Source organism: Bombina bombina, chromosome 2 (assembly GCF_027579735.1).
Source record: "Bombina bombina isolate aBomBom1 chromosome 2, aBomBom1.pri, whole genome shotgun sequence".
Taxonomy (NCBI): domain Eukaryota; kingdom Metazoa; phylum Chordata; class Amphibia; order Anura; family Bombinatoridae; genus Bombina; species Bombina bombina.
The window spans coordinates 477,919,751-477,939,979 of record NC_069500.1 but is presented as its reverse complement, the minus strand read 5'-3'; the positions used below and the strand labels follow the sequence as shown (position 1 = coordinate 477,939,979).

Sequence of the window (20,229 nt, the reverse complement as noted above, 5' to 3'; positions counted from 1 at the left end):
TCAAAAGCAAAATAATGTCATCACAGCACTGTTTGTAAGGATGTACAGAATGGAGTTATATGTTCAATGGTTAAAATGTATGTTTCACTTTTGTGTAAAGTATCTGGGGGTTTTTTTTTTTGGTTTTTTTTTTCTCTTCTTCCTCGCTCTTTCTCTCTCTTCGTTCTCCGTCTCTTTTTTGGCCGGCCTCTTGGTATTTTGGTCTTTTTCAATTTTTATGGGTTGTATCTACGGGGGATGACCAATTAATTTTTTCCTTTGGGGTTACGCCAGAAACAGGAAATTTAATGGAATCCTTCTGCTCGAGAATACTAGAAGCAGGAACTTTGGGAATCTTTCCTTCGGGGTTTTTTCAGTGATGGGGTGTGTAAATGTTCTCTCCTTCGGGGTCTTAATACAAGAGGGTCGACTAGTAGAATCTTTCCTTCGGGGTTATGTCTGATATTCTTAATTTAGTGTCGTGGAATGTTGGGGGCATAAATTCTCCAATAAAAAGAAAAGCGATAATCAAACATTTGGCAAAAGTTAAAACAAATATAGCCTTTCTTCAAGAGACCCATTTAAAAGATTCAGAATCCTTGAAACTCCAGACTAATTGGGTAGGGGAGGTCATAGCGGCACCATTTAAATCTTGTAAAAGAGGTGTTGCTATACTCTTTAACAAAAACCTAGAATACAAGATAGAATCGATTACGAGAGACCAGGAAGGGCGATACTTAATTGTAGAAATTATCATTAATAAAACAAGATATGTATTATGTAATATTTACGGGCCCAATAAAGTCGATAAAATATTCTGGGATAAAATGTTAGCCCTCCTACATAAATTTATAGGGCAACATCTTATAGTTGCGGGTGATTTTAATCTTGTAGCAGATCCTATTTTGGATAGAGACAATAAGGCATATATTTTTACGCGAGATAGGAAGACGCGTATTTTACAGAAATTCTGTTCCCAACTTGGGTTGACAGATATCTGGCGTGCTCAAAACCCGGACACAAGAGCTTTTACTTGTCTATCTAAAGGTTATCATTCCTTATCTAGAATAGATTTCTTTTTAGTTTCGGATAGTATGTCTGGATTAGACTGGGAAGCAGATATACGTGATATAATAATTTCAGATCATGCGGTTATTACTTTATTACTTAATACATCGGCTAAACGATTAACCTCAGCTAGTGGTATCTTTTTCCCCAAATACTTAGTGAACGATAATAAATTTCAGAACTGGCTGATCAAGCAATGGCAAGAATATGAGTCTTTTAACCAATCGTATATAGATAAACCGGAGGTTTATTGGGAAGCGGCGAAAGCCGTAATCAGAGGTAAGATCAAGGCATATCTATGTAAGCGCAAAAGGAAAAGTACACAATTAGAGACACAGGCGAATAATAGGGTGAAAAATGCATTTTCGGCTTATCTAAGAGAGCATTCTGATGAGAAATGGCGTAAATATATGGATGCTAAGACAGCGCGTGATATTCTTATACAGCAAATAACAGTGATCGAAATGCAAAAGCAAAAGGCGCTTTACGGTGGTTTTGCAGGGAGATCTGCCAAGTTTCTGGCCAAACTTACTAAATTGACCAATCGTAACGCTGTGACGGTTATAAAAGATAGGTTAGGGAGATACACTAAAAACACGGATATTATTAGAGTTTTCCATAGTTTTTTTAGTGATCTGTATAAAGCTGTACCATATGACATAGAAAAGCAGAGACAATTCTGGGATCAGATTAAGACTCCTAAAATTTCTCTAGAAACCTTGGCAGATATTAACAAGCCTATTTCTGAACAAGAGATTCACGTTGCAATTAAAGCAGCAAAATCAAATAAGGCAGCAGGTCCGGATTGTCTTCCTGCAGAATTTTATAAGATACTTCAGACACATATTTCTGTTACACTTATGAATCTATTTAACTATTATTTTGTTAAAAATAATAAATCTTCTCCATATTTCGCTGCTGCGGTAATCTCGTTGATTCCAAAAAAAAATAAAGACTTAGAACTTCCAGAATCCTATAGGCCTATATCTGTCTTAAACACGGATTATAAAATCTTGGCTTCGATTGTAGCTAGCAGATTAAAGCCTCATCTAGGTAAGATAATCCACGAAAACCAGGCAGGTTTTATGACAGGGAGAAATCCCACAAAAAATATTCGTAAGGTTATGACAATGCTTGACTTTTTCTGGAATAAGTTTAAATTTTCTAGACAGGAAGACTTCCCGGACCTAGCGCTATTAACGGTCGACGCGGAGAAAGCGTTCGATCGCATTTCTTGGAAACATTTATTTTTTGCACTAGAGAAATTTGGTCTAACCGGTCACATATTGGAATTTACGCAAATAATATATACCTCTCCGATTTCGTCTTTATTAATCAACGGTGAGATCTCCCAACATTTATCATTGCAGCGGGGCACCCGACAGGGTTGCCCTTTATCGCCACTGTTGTTTAACATATCACTAGAACCATTCGCGATTTTGCTTCGACAACAACTAGAGGGGATTCGTATAGGTGAGGAAAAAATTGTATTATTACTATACGCAGATGATATAATCCTGTGTATGAGTAACATTTCTCGTAGTCTTGCCCTGCTACTAGAATCTACGGAACTTTTCAGTGTAATCTCGGGGTATAAAATCAATTTCGCCAAATCAGAACTTTTATGGATTAATAAGAAAAAACAAGATATTATGCACCCGTTTTGTGAAACATCTCAAATTATGTATCTCGGTATTAAATTAAGTGTAAACCCGGAGGACTGGTATAGGCTTAATTTTAGCAAATTTTTTCAGGAATGTACGCAAAGAGTAGAAGGGTGGATAAACTTACCCATCTCGTTGTCGGCTAGAGCGACTCTTATAAAAAACATTCTCTTTCCTAAAATATTTTACCTTATGCAAAATATTCCGATTCCTATCAAGAAGGCTGATATAATGAAATACAATAAAGCCTGCGCAAAATTACTTTGGAAGGGTGCTAGAAGTCGTATTTCGACTATGTGGTTAACATGTAACAAAGATGCGGCCGGGTTGGTCTTGCCGAATTTGCAATATTATAGTTTAGCTGCTAGAGTAAAAGTGGCAATCGATTGGCTAACCGAACAAGATCAGGTTTCTGCAGTCCCCTGGGAAACTGCGCTAGTGAAACCTTTTCGGCTAGATGCTATTCTGCATTGCCCAATGACCGATTTACCCTCTTCACTTTTTGCACTCTTAACATTCAGAAACATCATATCTGCTTGGCAGAAATTTTGTGTGTCTTTAGATAATGTCCCATATGCTTCCAAATATCTACCTATTACAGGAAACCCAAATTTTGTTCCAGGGCTTTGTTCAGTAATCTTCAGGGAATGGTCCTCTAGAGGTCTGATATATGTGGCGCAATTAGTTAAATCAGATTCAACTCTGTTATCCTTTGCCGAGTTAAGACAGCAATTCGGCCTCTCTAATAAAGAATTTTATGCCTATTTGCAGTTAAGGCATTTCATACTTGAACTTAATCAAAAATATGGAAGTGATTGGACTCTCTTATTTCAACCACAAATTAACAACTTTAAAATGGGAATATACTCAATAGCCCCGTTTTATGCGCATCTTAATTACAAATCTTCCAATGAGCAGAGGGAATATATTGTAGCTAAATGGAGTAAAGTTTTGCCTGAAGTAAATAGTCAAACTTTAATGAATGTATTTAAAATTATGGAAAAAAGCTGGGTTTTGACGTCATGGAAGGAAACGCAGATCAAGATTGTTTTTATGTCTTATTTGACCCCTGCTAGGTTGGCAAGGTGGTATAAGATAATAAGCATATGTCCTAAATATTCTTCGCCTAAGGCAGATCTTTTGCATTGTTTTTGGGCTTGTCCCAAAATTTCACAATTCTGGTTGAAAGTAGCATACTGGATGCGTTCAACGTTTAAACTTGTTTATCATATACAAGTGATTGATGTACTTTTTCTGGTACAGTCTCAGATCGTTCCAGGAAATGCTAAACTAATTAATAAGATCATATTGCTGGGACGTAATATGTTATTGAGGGCATGGAAAGCTAAAACTGCTCCGAACCTGAAAGAACTTAAGAACGCTCTGTTTATACAGTTTATTCATGAGCAGATAAACTTACAAAATCCGACAGATATACGATTAGCTGAGTTTTTTAAGCAATGGAAAATATTCATCTTATCATTCCCTGTGGAGACCCAAATTAGGTTGGTCAGACCATTTAAGGACACGGTGTACGTCCAATTACAAATACTGGCTGGTAATTTTCCCAGTGTTTGGTGCGACGATGTTAGAGGTTTGCCGGAGGCGGGGACGGGAGAGAGAGGAGTTGAGTAGAGGAGAATTTTTTTTAATCTATACATATTTATTTTTTTTCTCTCTCTCTCTCTGCGAACTATCAGAGTATAGATAGTTCAGACACAAGTCGGATAGAAGATAGAGAGATAGAATACCTTAGGAATACGGGGTTCTGTCAGCTACTGACAAATGTATGTTTTATTTTTCTTGTCGTTATTGTTTGATTTTTGTTAGTAATGTATTTTATTCTTATGATGTTTGTATGGTAAAAATCAATAAAAAAGAAAGGGAAAAAAAAATAAAAAAAATAAGACAATCAATTTACAAACTCACTCTTTTTGCAGATGACGTTTAGCTCTCCCTAACAAAACCCCTTATATCTCTGCCAAATTTATACAACACCCTTAGGAACTTCTCCACTATATCTGGTTAGAAAGTGAACCTTGAAAAATGTGAAGCCATGCCTCTTGCTATTCCAGACCACACAAAAAAATTGATAGAACTAAACTTTGAGTTTAATTGGGTAAAACATCATCTCAAATATCTAGGGATCAACCTTACAAAACACTCATCGGAACTTTACAAAACCAACTATCCTCCAATTTACAAAGTAATCAAACAGGACCTCACTAAATGGAGCAAACTGAGATTTTCTTGGTTTGGACGTCTATCTGCAATCAAAATGTCTGTGTTACCAAAGATTTTATATTTATTTCGGACCCTACCGATAGGCATCCCAAATTGTGATCTAGACAATCTCCAAGCTTGCATTAACAATTTTATAAGAGGGACTAAAAAGGCCAGAATTCCTAAACCAATATTTACGAGACATAGGCAACTGGGAGGCCTTGGCACACCAAATCTCAGACACTACTTCCAAGCAGCTAGGTTAGCCCAAACTACTCTCCTTAACAAAATGGAAGATGAGATAAGATGGACCACGTTGGAGTCAGACATAAATAAACTATATCCTCAAGAGCTGGCTCTGTGGGACCCACATAGAGCTCAAACCCAAAAACGTAACAAATTTCCAATTACAGATTACATGCTCAAAGCTTGGTCCACTCTTGTTTCGTCTCTCAAAATTCTCCCTAACAGATCCCTCAAGACCCCCCTAAAAGTAATCATACCTTCAGAACAGATCCCAGCTATACAGAAGTGGGAAAACAGAGGTCTTTATAGGATCGCAGACTTAGTAGACAAAGGCAAATGAATGACATACACACAACTTCAAGATAAACTGTCTCCTTCCAAATTACATTGGTTTCTATATCTTCAGATATCCTCCATCATACATAAATACCTACCTTTATTGACTGGTCACAAATTCACTCCCTTAGAAATAATTTGTAGCTCCTCATTCAGACCTAGAAAAACTATTTCACTATTATACCAACTAATTCAATCTTCCACACAAATCACTAAAACAAGCCTTCAGCTCAAATGGGCGGCCGACCTCAATACAGAAATTGATATTTCCGACTGGAATAACTTAATATATAATGCAAGTAAAGGCCTGTTGAGTGCCGACATGCAGGAAAATTGCCTTAAAACAGATGGTATCTCACTCCAATTATCACCTCTCATTCCATTAAACTGGGGTCCAAGCTCTGTTACAGGGGTTGTGAAGTCGAAGGCACATACAAACACATGTGGTGGGACTGCTCTTACTCTAAGCTAATCTGGAATAAATTATCACTCCTTTTAAGTAGGATACTAGATAGCCCCATTCAGTTGTCGATGAACCAAGCCCTATTGAATGTACGCTTATGGCAGTTTAATAAAGACATTAATCAATTTATCAAAATTTTATGTACAGCTACACGTATATGTATAGCCCGTCACTGGAAGGAGGGGGCTCCCCCTGGAATGAAATTTTACATAAAATTAGGCACATATACAATATGTCTGCACAGGCAGCAATATAACAAGACACTCAGGAAGCTTTTCACAAAGTCTGGTTTTATTGGATCACATATGACTCTATATAATACTGTTTGAATTGTCAATAGACCCAATACAGCAGAGATCTTATATGCCTTTATACATCCGTTGGTTAATCATAATAATATCCTTATTGATGAAAATTCCACTGGGTGTGTCATGGTCGGGAGGCACTCTTTTCTTACTCTTCTTTATCTTCCCTTCTTATCTTCTTCTCTTCCCCCTTTGATTTTCCCAACTTTTCTCTGTACTCCCTTTGCATTCAAGATCTTCATAATTTTTTTGGTTAAGATGGGAATGAGGGGGTGTCCTTACCCCACTCAGGTCCCCCAGACAAACTGACAGACAAGATGCATGGTGGCTGTTGTTTAAGGAGTAATCGACCAATTCATTCCATCTATATAGCGATACAAATGTAAATGTCTTAAATGCTTTTAGGAAATCTTAGTTACTGTCTACTAATATTGGTCTCATTGATCTATCTGTCATTAAGTGGCTACGTCTTCTGTGAAGGTCTTGTTTATTCTTTTGTATTGTTTAAATATCAATAAAAATTATTTCAAATAAATTCTGAGAATTAGAAAATTGTCTGTTTTCAGAAATAAATTACATGAGAAGGGGACAAAATAAATAATGAAAATTTATTGCAAAGTTGTTTCATTTTGCATAAACATTTTATACAAAAATCTCAAGGTGCTAGCCAGAGAACAGAAACGCTTTCGTAAACACTGCTGCTGCTGGTGGGAGGAGCTGAAGCACAATCTGGTTAGAGGGATAGTGAGATCCTCTAGTAATGGGCAGTACAACTTCCTACAATACACTAAATGCAAGCCTGTCAGTGGTCCTGCTGTGTGATCACCCCGCAATGTGTGTAACACAAGGTGTTTTTATTTCTGTGTGGCTTGCTCTGGGGTTATTTAGTTCCCTTAAGCAGAAATAGGACTATTGAACCTTAAGTGGTTGAGACGCTGTGACAGAGGAGGATTCTCAGGCTCAAAGGCAACCATTCAAACCTTCATTGGGTTTAATTTGCTTTATTAACCAAGTGTATACATTATATACATATAAATACAGTGTGTGTGTGTATATAAACCAATATCAATAGTCAGGGGGGTGGAAGTATTGTTAAGTTCCCACACTTTTTTTTGTAGGACTTGACTCCTGGTTATAAGGTATAAAAGAAATCCCAAAGGTTTTATGTGATTTCTCTCCTTGTCGGTGAGTGTTTGATCATCAGGCTCAAAGAGAGAATGAGAGGGAGAGACAGAAACAGAAGAGTTTGAAAGAAAAAGAGATGCATCAGTACTTGCTGATAAAATCCTGGCACAATTATAACATGTTTGTTTCTATCCATCTAAGAAAATAAAAATAAACACTTCTGTATTCTATTCCCCAAATGGGTTCTGGCTGTTCTGTGTGCTAGCTAGTATATCGGACCCAAAGGTTAATACTGGAAACTGTGCAGCTCAAATATCTTTTTTTTTTTTTTTTAATGATTAGTATGTCCTATGAAGGGCTAGATTACAAGTGTCCTAACTGTTGCACACAAGTGAAAAGAGGTTCATCTGGCCTCCTTGTGCACGACGGAAGTAGCGTGTGTATTACAGGTTGAAAGTAAACATGTTTGCTTGAGCGCAATTCAATTTAACGCATGCTGTGATAGTGCGATTTCATAGCTCTGGTTAACTGTTACACGAGACAAAAAAGTTGCACAAAATACATTTAAAAGTACAGTTACACTCATAATAACACTGTCTAATAAAAATTATTTCAAAAATAAAAATTGCAAGAAATGTTATAAGAGCTGAAAGATATGAGGTCTCAGGTGTTATATATATATATACTGTTACACACACATAAAAAAGTCCAGCACTCACTCACAAGCTCTCAGCTAAGAATAAAAGCAAAACTGGAAGAGTTAGTTACCACATTTGGCCAAATGGGACAAGCTAAGGTACCATGTCAAGGTCTATTCCTAGCACCTGAGTCCCTAATACAGCCACACAACTGCAGCCACACACACAAATGCGAACTAATAAACAAACTGGGAACAAGTCAGGGTTCACAGACTTATGTAATCACCAATGGGCATAAGCAAAGTAAGGAGAGGACAGCACATCCAGACCGGACCAGGTACACATCCCATGACCCATAAACAGGCTCAGCTTTGGTTGCTATCGCACTCACATAAAGCTACACTACCTACAGAGTCACAGGCAATTAACCCCGGGCCTGCCTGGGTGCAGGTCCAAATGGTGAATTACAGAAACAGACACTGTTACACACACATTAAAAAGTCCAGCACTCGCTCACAAGCTCTCAGCTAAGAATAAAAGCAAAACTGGAAGAGTTAGTTACCGCATTTGGCCAAATGGGACAAGCTCAGGTACCACATCAAGGTCTCTTGCTAGCACCTGAGTCCCTAATACAGCCACACAACTGCAGCCACACACACAAATGCGAGCTAATAAACAAACTGGGAACAAGTGCTTGCTTTTATTCTTAGCTGAGAGCTTGTGAGCGAGTGCTGGACTTTTTTTATGTGTGTGTAACAGTGTCTGTTTCTATAATTCACCATTTGGACCTGCACCCAGGCAGACCCGGGGGTTAACTGCCTGTGACTCTGTAGGTAGTGTAGCTGTTAATAACTTTTATTTAGAATTTATGGCTGGCATTATCTTCTACTTTGAGGCACATGCATAAGAGGTCGATAAGGCTGTCATACAGAGCGCTATCATATGTACTTCATTTAAAAAAACTATTACACATTACACCAATTTGTAAGGAACCATTTTCATGACAACTGTTATGTGTACAGCATTATATATGTACTGAAAATATCACTTGGGGTTGGGCTAAACTGTAATCTGATGATCATTATCAGAAAACTTTGGTTAGGGTTTATTACAGTGGAGGTCTTGGGAATTGCTTCCCCAGAGTTTACACAATGTGGAAATTAATTTCTTTTTGATCTTCCTTCTAAATTTCAGTATATCTTTTAATGTGTGTGAAAATTGCATTTGCTATTAATGCCAGTGTGCCCCAACAGTTTGCTTGTCACTTATTGGATTTTGATCACACACAAACTACAAATGATAACAACAATATTGTTGCTATGACTTAAAGGGACAGTCAACCAAAAAATCGTTTTAAGTTATATATATATATATATAAAGTTTCCAGAGATCATTATTTACAAATGTAGCCAAGCTTTGTAATATATTGCGTTTGCAAGTAAAAGCACTTACTGTTCGCGCCGCTGCCGTTTGAAAATGTCCATCTGGCCCCTCCCCTATTTCGTCATCAGTGACATCATCATCTTCTTGTGATCCCTGTAATTTTTCTATCGTCCTCGTAACCTGCTTTAGCGCATTCGCAATGAGCCTATTGTACTGAAGGGGAACGAGACAAAAATACTAGATGCAGCTGTCCTTCATAGGACCTTGAAAGTTGCAGGTTAGCAGCACACACTCGACACACAATGCATTTTCTTTTTAACCTCCGGACTAAATATCGGGGAAACAAGAGTACAGTCGTCAGTAGAAATGCATAATGCATAGTAACAGGTAACAACCAATGAGGTTGGTCTGACAGGTAAGAAACAAGAGAGTCCAGTAAAGTGAAAGCTTGGACCCAATAATCTGTCTTGTGATTCTGTTTATCGTTCTCTCTGTATTTTTACTGAACTCCTTGTCAATCTAGATTAGGACGGCAGATCTAGGCTACATGTTGCAACTATCAGAAGTGATTAGTGTGAGTTGATTGAAATCGGATTATACATCTCACTCTACGAGCAACTCCCATTTGCAAAAGCGCTCACTTCTGTTGCTCACAAACAGATAAGAAGATCACTCAGATGAAAATGTTTAAGAATTGTGAAAATTAAAAGTAGTTTGCAAGATTCTGTTTACACTGCTGCATTGATTTAATATAATTCTTAAACTATATATTTTTACCAGTACAGATGGAGAGACTGGCAGATAGAATAGTGGAATCCATCATTTTGAAATGGAGGGCCATATTTTTTTTTTAAAATACATTTTCATCTGAGTGATCTTCTTATCTGTTTGTGAGCAACAGAAGTGCAATGGGAGCTGCTCGTAGAGTGAGATGTATGATCCGATTTCAATCAACTCACACTAAGTAAAAATACAGTTCAGAAAAAAAAAGTTCAGTAAAAATACAGAGATGTGAGAGAACGATAAACAGAATCACAAGACAGATTATTGGGTCCCAGCTTTCACTTTACTGGACCCTCTTGTTTCTTACCTGTCAGACAAACCTCATTGGTTGTTACCTGTTTCCATGCATTATTTATTTCTACTGACGACTGTACTCTTGTTTCCCCTATATTTAGTCCTGAAGTTAAAAAGAAAATGTATCGTGTGCCGAGTGTGTGCTGCTAACCTGCAACTTTCAAGGTCCTATGAATGGTAGCTGCATCTAGTATTTGTGTCTCGTTCCCCTTCAGTATAATAGGCGCATTGCGCATGCGCTAAAGTAGGTTATGAGGAAGATAGAAAAAATACAGGGATCACAAGAAGATGATGATGTCACTGATGACGAAATAGGGGAGGGGCCAGACAGACATTTTAAAACAGCAGCGGCGCAAACAGTAAGTGTTTTTACTTTCAGACGCTATATATTAAAGTATATATTATTAGTAAATAATGATCTCTGGAAACTTTATATATATATAATTTAAAAATTTTGGGTTGACTGTCCCTTTAATTAAGATTTAGACATTTGTCTGTGACTTGAAATCTCAGCAGGATATGGAGCCTCTTTGCTTCGCCGTTCCTTCACCATATTATGAGTTCCTGGATGTTCTTGGTAAAACGTATGTGAATCCCCCCCCCCCCCCCCCCAACAGGGAACTATGACTGATCTTTGTCTATGGTCTGAGATACACCAAAGCAGAATATATCCTTTGTTAGAACCATAATTAAATCAATTCAAATAATATATCCAAGAAAGACTTGAAAAGGGGAATTATTTGTGCGCAAGTCTCTCCTGCTGGGGCAGGTAATTTTTTGTTGAACAGAAGGATCACACCTTCTGCTTCTACATTGATTACCAAGTCCCAGTAGATAGCATTTAAAAATACTGTCTTCTATCACTGATTCCAGATTATCTTTAAAGGAACAGTCTACTCCAGAATGTTTATTGTTTAAAAAGATAGATAATCCCGTTATTACCCATTCCCCAGTTTTGCATAGCCAACACAGTTATATTAAAGGGACAGTCTACACCAGAATTGTTATTGTTTTAAAAGATAGATAATCCCTTTATTACCCATTCCCCAGTTTTGTATAACCAACACAGTTATATTAATATACTTTTAACCTCTGTGATTATCTTGTATCTAAGCCTCTGCAAACTGCCCCTTTATTTCAGTTCTTTTGACAGACTTGCAGTTTAGCCAATCAGTGCCTGCTCCCAGATAACTTCACGTGCACAAGCACAGTGTTATCTATACGAAACACATGAACTAACACCCTCTAGTGGTGAAAAACTGTTAAAATGCATTCTGAAAAGAGGTGGCCTTCAAGGTCTTAGAAATTAGCATATGAACCTCCTAGGTCAAGCTTTCAACTAAGAATACCAAGAGAACAAAGCAACATTGGTGATAAAAGTAAACTGGAAAATTGTTTAAAATTACATGTCCTATCTGAATCATGAAAGTTTATTTTGGCCTAGACTGTCCCTTTAATATACTTTTTAACTCTGTGATTACCTTGTATCTAAGCCCCATCTTACAGCTTCCTTATAACATAACTATTTATTTATTATCTATTGACTTGCATTTTAGTAAATTAGTGCAGTGTCAGCCACAACTCCACGGGAGAAAGCAAACTGTTATCTATATGGCTCGCATGAATTGCCAGTCTCTTGTTGTGAAACGCAAATAAAAAATGCATGTAATAAGAGGCTGTCTTTAGTGGCTTTGGAACAGGCAAAAATTTAGAGGTTTAAATGTTATAAAGTGTATTAATATAACAATGTTGGTTGTGCAAAGATGGAAAATGGGTAGTAAAGGAGTTGTCTATCTTTTTAAACAATAACAATTTTGGTGTAGACTGTCCCTTTAAACTTCAGTGTTTAACAAAGGAGTTTAATATTTTCTTCATATTAGCAGAGAAAAAAGTCCACTTACTATGGACATTATGAATATTTGTGAGACATTTTGATCTTTTCTTCATCCCTAGAGAAATATAATAGTCATATCAAGAAGTCTTGCTCTGTCATTGGGCTCACATCTCTACTGTCTCTATTAGGGTTGCACCGATACCATTTTTTTAAGACCGAGTACAAGTACCGATACTTGTTTTCAAATACTCGCAGATACCAATCACCGATACTTTTTTTTTTTTAATGTCATGTGACAGTTAACCAAGCACAATACAGACTAATTATTTAAGATTCCTTCTTTATAATTATGAAGGACTGTAAAAGACATTATGAAATAATAAAACAGTTTTATTTGTCATAAAGTTCACAGAACATGTTTATAAATAAAAATATTACAATAAAATATATTAATAATAACAAGAAATAACAAATATAAAATCACAACCAACCAAAAGTGCAATACAGTAAAAAATAGAACAGTGCACTGTTTAATCATGGGGAACAACACTATGGGCTAAATTACATTTGACTGGTAAGCTTTACCAATGCTCTCATTACATGCCCTACTCCATTAAAGTCTATGGAGTTGGAAATGTGAACATAGCATTGATAAAGCTTACCAATCAAATGTAATCTAAATCTAGTCCTATAATTGCAGGATGAGTGTTCATTGGAATTAACTTAATTTTTGCCATGAGTACTCTTCCTGCAATTATATAAGGTAACCTATGGATGTTCCTCAGAGTATAGTATGTTTTGAACATCATTCTGCAAGATGAGAACTAGCAGTAAAAAGGCAATTTAGCAATTAGAATCATTTTTCAAAAGTTAGTGGCAAGTTCTTTTTAAGGAACAGAACAGAAGCCTCTCTGCATGTTCAGCTATAAGTCTGTTTTTGCTATCAGTAAGGAGGTTTGACTCTAAGTTGAACAGTCTTTCACTTTCCACACTACTGCATGGGGCAGAAAGATATTTTTGGACCATTTTAGCCAGAGCTGGAAATCTCAGTTTATTAACTGACCAGTACTTCAGGGGTTTGTCTGAACTGGGTACAGTGATCTCTCCTACAATAATACAAATAACAGCAATTTGTATTGGCAGAACAGTAGTAAACAATTTTTAGTTTAGTCTCCACTTCAGCTTAAAATTAAATGGGAACATGCAGTTTTGAAAAAACGCCACAAGATAGCATATGGGTAGGAAGTGGAGGTATCAGTTTAAGTATCGGTGCATTTGGACGAGTACAAGTACTCATGCAAATACTTGGTATCAGTGCAACCCTAGTCTCTATGCTAAGGCGAAGATGTGTATATTTGAAGTAAATGTTATTCTTAAAATGGCCATTTTCTACCAATAAGAAAGGAGTTCTTGATTTCATTTAAAATAAACAAGAAGTGCATGGCTGGTAAGGCTAAACAATTCTAAAACAAATTTGCATTTTGTTTGCTGCAATTATTTTCCATAGCCAAACTGCACGCACCACTTGCCTTGTTTGGAGGAATTCATTTGGGGTTGAATCTGCAGACAACAAGTCTAGTCATGGTCATAATGTAAATATAAAGTATATTGTTTTGCCGTTGCTATCAGCTAAAGCCAATTAGGGACAGATAAATACAGTAGAGTTGGCTTTGAGAAGGCAGCAGGGATCATTAGAAAAAATAGAAAATCATCCATTTTCAGAGCTAAATTAAATTAAAACGGAGCAAAATTAAAGTGTATTGAAAAGTTGTTTCATTTTGCATAACTAAACATTTTATATAACAATTTCAAGCCATTTGCTGTCTGTATTTACAGCTATACAGGGAGTGCAGAATTATTAGGCAAATTAGTATTTTGACCACATCATCCTCTTTATGCATGTTGTCTTACTCCAAGCTGTATAGGCTCGAAAGCCTACTACCAATTAAGCATATTAGGTGATGTGCATCTCTGTAATGAGAAGGGGTGTGGTCTAATGACATTAACACCCTATATCAGGTGTGCATAATTATTAGGCAACTTCCTTTCCTTTGGCAAAATGGGTCAAAAGAAGGACTTGACAGGCTCAGAAAAGTCAAAAATAGTGAGATATCTTGCAGAGGGATACAGCACTCTTAAAATTGCAAAGCTTCTGAAGCGTGATCATCGAACAATCAAGCGTTTCATTCAAAATAGTCAACAGGGTCGCAAGAAGCGTGTGGAAAAACCAAGGCGCAAAATAACTGCCCATGAACTGAGAAAAGTCAAGCGTGCAGCTGCCAAGATGCCACTTGCCACCAGTTTGGCCATATTTCAGAGCTGCAACATCACTGGAGTGCCCAAAAGCACAAGGTGTGCAATACTCAGAGACATGGCCAAGGTAAGAAAGGCTGAAAGACGACCACCACTGAACAAGACACACAAGCTGAAACATCAAGACTGGGCCAAGAAATATCTCAAGACTGATTTTTCTAAGGTTTTATGGACTGATGAAATGAGAGTGAGTCTTGATGGGCCAGATGGATGGGCCCGTGGCTGGATTGGTAAAGGGCAGAGAGCTCCAGTCCGACTCAGATGCCAGCAAGGTGGAGGCGGAGTACTGGTTTGGGCTGGTATCATCAAAGATGAGCTTGTGGGGCCTTTTCGGGTTGAGGATGGAGTCAAGCTCAACTCCCAGTCCTACTGCCAGTTTCTGGAAGACACCTTCTTCAAGCAGTGGTACAGGAAGAAGTCTGCATCCTTCAAGAAAAACATGATTTTCATGCAGGACAATGCTCCATCACACGCGTCCAAGTACTCCACAGCGTGGCTGGCAAGAAAGGGTATAAAAGAAGAAAATCTAATGACATGGCCTCCTTGTTCACCTGATCTGAACCCCATTGAGAACCTGTGGTCCATCATCAAATGTGAGATTTACAAGGAGGGAAAACAGTACACCTCTCTGAACAGTGTCTGGGAGGCTGTGGATGCTGCTGCACACAATGTTGATGGTGAACAGATCAAAACACTGACAGAATCCATGGATGGCAGGCTTTTGAGTGTCCTTGCAAAGAAAGGTGGCTATATTGGTCACTGATTTGTTTTTGTTTTGTTTTTGAATGTCAGAAATGTATATTTGTGAATGTTGAGATGTTATATTGGTTTCACTGGTAAAAATAAATAATTGAAATGGGTATATATTTGTTTTTTGTTAAGTTGCCTAATAATTATGCACAGTAATAGTCACCTGCACACACAGATATCCCCCTAAAATAGCTATAACTAAAAACAAACTAAAAACTACTTCCAAAACTATTCAGCTTTGATATTAATGAGTTTTTGGGTTCATTGAGAACATGGTTGTTGTTCAATAATAAAATTAATCCTCAAAAATACAACTTGCCTAATAATTCTGCACTCCCTGTATACACACATATAAATACATAAATACATATGCCACATATGTAGACATATTTAAATATAAACATATCCATCTTTAGACATGTCTATGTATGTGTATGCACCTTTGCCTGCCTTGACTCTTGAGACCTCATATCTTTGCGTTCATATAACTTTTGTGTGCAGTATTTTTTTATAAATAATTTTTATTAGTTATTATGAGTGAAAGTGCACTTTGTAATGTATCTTTGATGTGTTTTGTGAGACTTTTTTGTTTTGTGAAACAGTTAACCACAGCTCTGAGGACGCTCTAACCCAACGAGCATTAACTTCAAATGATCGCATTTACTTTCATCTTGTAATACCAGTACAATTTAACCTGCGTGCAAATGATCTCGAAAATCCGATATTGCTTGCACTCGTAATCTGGCCCATTATGTGTGTGTGTATATATATATATATATATGGAACGCAAGGATATGCGTGTCACACGAGGACAAACAGCTAAGATGCAAGTCACGATATATGCCATATTAAGTACACAGCAGGAATCATTCATTAAGGTATGACCGACTCACTCACACACTTATCAGATAGAGATGGGATACAGTGTTTAGGATGGTTCACTTCAAACTTGCCATTTACACAGATAGACACCGGAAGTAAGTGAATGCGGAATTACTTCCGGTAGGGGTATGCTAATGTCACGCATGGCGTGCGTTTCACACAAGGTAATGTTGTTATCACTGAGTGTCACCACAGGTGTGTATTATTGTCAGATTTGTTCACTTAGGTATTTATGTCTGAGTTGATTCACTTGTTGTTATGCTGATGAAGGGGAGGTTGTCCCCGAAAATGTTTCATTAAATTGAAGCTTTTTTCACAAAGACCTGAGAGTGCATACTATCATGCGAGCTCACAAAGCCAAACAGACTGAGAACAAAGAAGGGGTGCACAGGTGGCTGTAATCACCCATAGAAAATACAAAACATGGAAGGGAACTGCACTCCAAGACCAGATCAGGTACAAATCCTGTAACTCAGCAACATCCAGCCCTGGGTGCTAAATAGCACTCCAAAAAAGCTGTGATGTCACCAGAGCCACAGGCAGTTAACCCCAGTCCGGAATGGGTGCAAGAAACAAGGGGGATTACAAATAAAAAGTAATACAACACATAGAAACACCCAGCACTCACCAGCTAGCTCACAGCTAAGATAAAATCACAACTGGAAAGGTTAGTCACCGCATCTGGCCAAATGGGAAAGCTCAGGCACCACGTCAAGGTCCTTTCCATTGCCTGAGTCCCTAACACAGCCATACTATCAAGCGAGCTCACAAAGCCAAACAGACTGAGAACAAAGAAGGGGTGCACAGGTGGCTGTAATCACCCATAGAAAATACAAAACATGGAAGGGAACTGCACTCCAAGACCAGATCAGGTACACATCCTGTAACTCAGCAACATCCAGCCCTGGGTGCTAAATAGCACTCCAAAAAAGCTCTGATGTCACCAGAGCCACAGGCAGTTAACCCCAGTCCGGAATGGGGTGCAAGAAACAAGGGGGATTACAAATAAAAAGTAATACAACACATAGAAACACCCAGCACTCACCAGCTAGCTCACAGCTAAGATAAAATCACAACTGGAAAGGTTAGTCACCGCATCTGGCCAAATGGGAAAGCTCAGGCACCACGTCAAGGTCCTTTCCATTGCCTGAGTCCCTAACACAGCCATACTATCATGCGAGCTCACAAAGCCAAACAGACTGAGAACAAAGAAGGGGTGCACAGGTGGCTGTAATCACCCATAGAAAATACAAAACATGGAAGGGAACTGCACTCCAAGACCAGATCAGGTACACATCCTGTAACTCAGCAACATCCAGCCCTGGGTGCTAAATAGCACTCCAAAAAAGCTCTGATGTCACCAGAGCCACAGGCAGTTAACCCCAGTCCGGAATGGGTGCAAGAAACAAGGGGGATTACAAATAAAAAGTAATACAACACATAGAAACACCCAGCACTCACCAGCTAGCTCACAGCTAAGATAAAATCACAACTGGAAAGGTTAGTCACCGCATCTGGCCAAATGGGAAAGCTCAGGCACCACGTCAAGGTCCTATCCATTGCCTGAGTCCCTAACACAGCCATACTATCATGCGAGCTCACAAAGCCAAACAGACTGAGAACAAAGAAGGGGTGCACAGGTGGCTGTAATCACCCATAGAAAATACAAAACATGGAAGGGAACTGCACTCCAAGACCAGATCAGGTACACATCCTGTAACTCAGCAACATCCAGCCCTGGGTGCTAAATAGCACTCCAAAAAAGTTGTGATGTCCCCAGAGCCACAGGCAGTTAACCCCAGTCCGGAATGGGTGCAAGAAACAAGGGGGATTACAAATAAAAAGTAATACAACACATAGAAACACCCAGCACTCACCAGCTAGCTCACAGCTAAGATAAAATCACAACTGGAAAGGTTAGTCACCGCATCAGGCCAAATGGGAAAGCTCAGGCACCACGTCAAGGTCCTTTCCATTGCCTGAGTCCCTAATACAGCCATACTATCATGCGAGCTCACAAAGCCAAACAGACTGAGAACAAAGAAGGGGTGCACAGGTGGCTGTAATCACCCATAGAAAATACAAAACATGGAAGGGAACTGCACTCCAAGACCAGATCAGGTACACATCCTGTAACTCAGCAACATCCAGCCCTGGGTGCTAAATAGCACTCCAAAAAAGCTGTGATGTCACCAGAGCCACAGGCAGTTAACCCCAGTCCGGAATGGGTGCAAGAAACAAGGGGGATTACAAATAAAAAGTAATACAACACATAGAAAAACCCAGCACTCACCAGCTAGCTCACAGCAAAGATAAAATCACAACTGAAAAGGTTAGTCACCGCATCTGGCCAAATGGGAAAGCTCAGGCACCACGTCAAGGTCCTTTCCATTGCCTGAGTCCCTAACACAGCCATACTATCATGCGAGCTCACAAAGCCAAACAGACTGAGAACAAAGAAGGGGTGCACAGGTGGCTGTAATCACCCATAGAAAATACAAAACATGGAAGGGAACTGCACTCCAAGACCAGATCAGGTACACATCCTGTAACTCAGCAACATCCAGCCCTGGGTGCTAAATAGCACTCCAAAAAAGCTCTGATGTCACCAGAGCCACAGGCAGTTAACCCCAGTCCGGAATCGGTGCAAGAAACAAGGGGGATTACAAATAAAAAGTAATACAACACATAGAAACACCCAGCACTCACCAGCTAGCTCACAGCTAAGATAAAATCACAACTGGAAAGGTTAGTCACCGCATCTGGCCAAATGGGAAAGCTCAGGCACCACGTCAAGGTCCTTTCCATTGCCTGAGTCCCTAACACAGCCATACTATCATGTGAGCTCACAAAGCCAAACAGACTGAGAACAAAGAAGGGGTGCACAGGTGGCTGTAATCACCCATAGAAAATACAAAACATGGAAGGGAACTGCACTCCAAGACCAGATCAGGTACAAATCCTGTAACTCAGCAACATCCAGCCCTGGGTGCTATATAGCACTCCAAAAAAGCTGTGATGTCACCAGAGCCACAGGCAGTTAACCCCAGTCCGGGATGGGTGCAAGAAACAAGGGGGATTACAAATAAAAAGTAATACAACACATAGAAACACCCAGCACTCACCAGCTAGCTCACAGCTAAGATAAAATCACAACTGGAAAGGTTAGTCACCGCATCTGGCCAAATGGGAAAGCTCAGGCACCACGTCAAGGTCCTTTCCATTGCCTGAGTCCCTAACACAGCCATACTATCATGCAAGCTCACAAAGCCAAACAGACTGAGAACAAAGAAGGGGTGCACAGGTGGCTGTAATCACCCATAGAAAATACAAAACATGGAAGGGAACTGCACTCCAAGACCAGATCAGGTACACATCCTGTAACTCAGCAACATCCAGCCCTGGGTGCTAAATAGCACTCCAAAAAAGCTGTGATGTCACCAGAGCCACAGGCAGTTAACCCCAGTCCGGAATGGGTGCAAGAAACAAGGGGGATTACAAATAAAAAGTAATACAACACATAGAAACACCCAGCACTCACCAGCTAGCTCACAGCTAAGATAAAATCACAACTGGAAAGGTTAGTCACCGCATCTGGCCAAATGGGAAAGCTCAGGCACCACGTCAAGGTCCTTTCCATTGCCTGAGTCCCTAACACAGCCATACTATCATGCGAGCTCACAAAGCCAAACAGACTGAGAACAAAGAAGGGGTTGCACCGGTGGCCTGTAATCACCCATAGAAATACAAAACATGGAAGGGAACTGCACTCCAAGACCAGATCAGGTACACATCCTGTAACTCAGCAACATCCAGCCCTGGGTGCTAAATAGCACTCCAAAAAAGCTCTGATGTCACCAGAGCCACAAGCAGTTAACCCCAGTCCGGAATGGGTGCAAGAAACAAGGGGGATTACAAATAAAAAGTAATACAACACATAGAA

At 39.0% G+C, this 20,229-nt stretch overlaps 1 protein-coding gene across 3 annotated transcripts in view; it reads right to left on the bottom strand.

Moving 5' to 3' along the window:
- LOC128649089 (serine dehydratase-like) overlaps positions 1 to 20,229 on the bottom strand; it is a 151,604-nt gene that overhangs the window by 122,864 nt on the left and 8,511 nt on the right. The window lies entirely within an intron of this gene.